Source organism: Pteropus vampyrus, unplaced genomic scaffold, assembly GCF_000151845.1.
Source record: "Pteropus vampyrus isolate Shadow unplaced genomic scaffold, Pvam_2.0 Scaffold39, whole genome shotgun sequence".
Lineage (NCBI taxonomy): Eukaryota > Metazoa > Chordata > Mammalia > Chiroptera > Pteropodidae > Pteropus > Pteropus vampyrus.
The window spans coordinates 4,647,729-4,652,194 of NW_011888820.1; the positions used below are offsets into that span (position 1 = coordinate 4,647,729).

The 4,466-nt window shown below is 34.1% G+C and overlaps 1 protein-coding gene and 1 pseudogene across 1 annotated transcript in view; both read left to right on the top strand.

Annotated features, from left to right (window-relative positions):
• The window catches only part of PRR16 (proline rich 16), a 166,144-nt gene that overhangs the window by 108,380 nt on the left and 53,298 nt on the right, over positions 1 to 4,466 (top strand). The gene's annotated exons all lie outside the window — the stretch shown is intronic.
• On the top strand, positions 3,346 to 3,464 carry LOC111738510 (annotated as a pseudogene).

Consider the following 4,466-nt stretch of genomic DNA (forward strand, 5'->3'; position numbering starts at 1 on the left):
AACGGCAGAACAGAATCTATACTGTCAAAATGGAAAGCAATTACGAAACAGGATTTCTGGCAGCACGCTTAGAATTTGGCATTTACTCTTTGCTGTGAGGAGGAACGTATTGGCACCAACTATGGCACCTTGGTCTGCTGCTGTATTGACTGGAGAATATTTGACACCGAGATTCATGACAAAGCTTAAGTGCTTGGTTCAGAATTCTTTTTTCGAGGTGTTCTGTGGACCTCTGTCAGTAAAGATTTTGACATGCACTGCTTTTCCAATTTAATAACAAAAATGATATCAAATAGTATGTGCTTTAAAAGGTGTTAAATCCTTTCTATGTATTAGCTCATTTAATTCTCACATTAAACCTATGAAGTTAGTATGATTTTTTTTACCTCTCCTTCAGAGATGTGTAGCAACAGAGAAGTATTTTGTCTGATGATACACAGCTAGCGAGTCTGTCTGTGTAAGTCACACTTCTACCACCATTCTTCAGCGTCTGGGTATGAAGACACTGTGTTTAACAGAAAAATCTATACTCCCTTTCTTAGGCCCTTAGGGCTCTTTTTTGATGGCTTTTTGGGGCAAAGATTTTGGAGGACGAGGGAGAACAGACATATACAAATTCTATCATAAGTATTAATATAGAGAGCATAATTTTTACCATTTCTTTACTTTTCAACTCCAACATTAGAACTTTTTGCATCTCTGATTTTTGCCAATATTGTTAAGAGTATTCAATGTGGATTTAATGGGAAATGTGGTTGAAAATTTGTTCGTTCACCTTATCTTTGACTGTTAACTTTGTTAAATGGTTGAACCATAAAATTGTTTAATACTGAATAACAAATAGTGCCTGCATAATACTACTTATTAGACTATTTATTAGAATAATTTTTAAATTATTATTATACACTTAAACTTTAGAATTTATTATTAACAGAAATGTTTCCTATAATTGACATGTATGTAATAAAAGTATGGGTAGGGATTCTGGGTATTTTATTCCCAATAACTAGAAGGGTTCCTGGCACATAATTGATGCATAGTGAATATTTCATAAATGAATGTTCATTATGAATGGATGCATGATGACATTAAACACTATGAGCTTTTCAAATGTATAATTTTGCTTTTCCTCTACTAAATAGTCAAGGTTATTGCTGATGAAGAAAATCAGTAATAACATGGGAAACAGCAGGAAGCTGAAAAAATTGTGTCCTTCTTCAACCTCTGCCCAAGCTAGTTCTTCCACAGCTCCTGGGGAAGGGGTCTTTCATATTCAACTCAACATTTCTAGTACTAACGAAGCGTAGTGATCTACAAGGAGTGAAAAAAATGAATAAATGGTTGTGCATACTGAGTGTCTTAAGCTCTTGTCCTTTTATTTATACCTACTTTAAACAGGCCTCAAGTACAGCCACTTCAGTGTTTGGGGAACATGTTACCAAAGGCTTATGGCAGGAAGGAATGAGGGATTGCACACTTGGGGAGCAGCCATTTAGCATCTCTGGATTAGGTGCAAATTTATGGACCATGGGCCTGTGGCTCTGTATTCACTGCCCTCTGGAACTTAGAATGCTGATATCACTACCAAGAGATCACTTAGCCTCTGCTGTAACCAACTCCTTCACTCTGATTTAGTGTAGTCTTTGGTTCACAGGACCTCAGTATGTTTCTCCAAGGCTGGTTTAGTCCATTAACACCTCACACAGCAAACTTAGGTTTTCTGAGACAAAGCATCCCTTCAAATATTTGAGGATAGCTCTCTCATTTCAAAAGGCTGCTCTATACCACCACATTAGTTGGGGGTAATCAGTTTCTGTGACATGGTTGACTGCCCCTTCTCTTCCTGATTTGGTACTCATTTGTTTATGTTAATGATCATTGGGAAGCAATACTAAAAGAGTATTGATTAATGAGTAAGCATTAATCTCAGAAAAGTTTCTGGTTGATTTGCAATAGCATTCTATTCTCAGAAAGAATAGGAGCTCAGTGAACATTCTCAAAGACTTGACTGATCTATACATGGTTCTTATGTTTTTACTTACATTATGTAGTCCTTCGCATGCATTTCCTCCATATACTTGCTTTCTTACGTCAGCTCCTCTTCTCTGCCGTTCATGTGTACATCTCCGTCGATACGGCCTTTTCTTTCACACTGATGCCCAACTACCCTTCATAATCTCCTGTACCTGTTCAGTACAGTGTGTCTTGGAAAGTCAATATAAAGGTAAACACAATATTTTAAAAAGTTCTCTAATTTTTTTAATAGAAACTCCATAACCTACTTTTATCTCCCCTCATGATGAAACAGAGAAACAGTGCCACAGGCAGACAGTGACAACAGGACACCAGGAAATGCCTGAGAAGGTCAGCCCCACCTTTACATGATGTTTGCAGGAATTTGGACATCGCATACCAGCATTTCTAAGAAACATGAAAGTTCACTATGTCATGTTATTTGACATATATGCAAAAGTTATGATGAACAATAACATCTCTTTGAGTATTAAAGTGATTAAATATTGACCATAAATAACATGATTATCAATTACAACACCAGTTATCACCATATAAATTGTCATATTTTCAGTCTGTCTTTTTCCAAAAAGGAATATATGTATAACACTATTGTAAAATTCAGCAGTGCTTTCTTTGTTTCTAAGGCTCCAAAAATATTTTAAGGAACATATATAGTGTTTTTTTAAATGACAGGTTTTAATATCCAAGGTGCAGTATTAATAAATTTATGTTAGAACATACACATATTCTATGAACAAAACTAGTTCACATTTTGATAATTTCTCTTCATATTGACGATAGGAAACTAATAAATTTGGCCATTAAAAAACAACAATATATCAAATATGTGTTTATTTAGGATCAAATATTGAGTTAATACTCAGTTTTTTCTTAAAAGATGATTTGTGATGCATAGAACTCATTTGTAATTCAGATATAGTCTTGGCGACACCATATGTGAGCATAAGAGGGATCATTACCTTTAACAGCTCTGAATTCCTAATGAAGTGAAAACATGTTTAGTCAAGATCAACACTGTTCTTTTGTTGCAGTTTTCTATTTTCTCACTATAGAAGGCTGCCAGTAAGGGTTTCATTGGTCCCAGTATTTTTCTATATATGAAAGATATGGGTTTATTGCCCATTAAGTCTTGAGTCTTCTGGAGCGATATTTTAATTTCAATGCTCCTATCTATATAGGACTCTACATATCATGTGTGCTAAATATGGAAACTAACTTTTTCTACATCTAGATAAAATCTGGGAGATACCATGATCAGTCAACTATTGAATTTGAAGAATGAATTTATTATATCTAAAATCAAAAATAGTCTACACTCATGTTACCCTAAAAAAGCCCAATCCCGTCTCATCTTGGAAGCTAAGCAGAGTTGGGCCTGGATAGTACTTGCATGGGAGACCATTTAGGAAGACCAGGTGCTGTAGTCATAAAAAATAAAAAAATAAGGGATAGTAAGCTGACAAGGTCCTTGCAATCTGTGAGGTCAACCAAGGATTGCCTTGCCTAAAAACAAACAAACAAACAAGCAAATAAATAAATAAAATGATGTCTGGATAATATCAAATGTTGAGGATATAATTGACATGCTTATGATCACTATTTTTATTTAATCAGCTACATCCTTATGTCATGCATCTGGGAATACTCATTTGAAATGAATTTCTCTGAATAGTATTGGTTTCACAGTTGAGAGCCTATTAAATAAACTTTCTATATTAATGTACAGTAAATTCAAAACTATAATTAGTAAACCATTTCCAGTTGTAGGATTGTAGCATTCATACTGTTTTTTAAGAGTTATGCAATGAGTTAATTCTTCATTTTAATATGCCCTAATTATAATACAAGAGGGAACTGTTATTCAAAATTTAGCTACACTTATCTCCTTAATCAAATTCTTCCTTGGAAATAAGGAAAATAGAAGTTATAGAGTATTATGTAAATAGAAAAATATACTGAGAGGGAAATAAGGGTAAACCAGGATATTCTATTGACTACATCAGGATAAAGAGTTAAAAAAAAATTGGTCTGTATATATTGAAAGGCAGGACACATGGAGAGATACATAGAATTGCTTTTTTGATTTTCTTTTTCTTTTATATAAATAATGTGAATTTAGCATGAAGTTACATGACATATCCAAGATCAATTATGTGGTGAAGGTAATGTAGAAACAGAAATTAAGATTTCTCAAATTCTAGTTAATATTTTGCAAGTCACTTATTCAGTCTGAGTTCCTAATACCTTCAGCTGACTTAATTGACCAGGAGATTCAGGGCTTGATTTCCTGTATTCTGTTTAACATGACTTTTACAGAAAAAACTAGAGCACTGTAGGCTCAGCATTTCCATTGGAATAAAGTCTCGATAGTTTACAACCAGACAATATCTTTCTCTTCCAGTGACATATTTTGTACCCTTTAGACATCT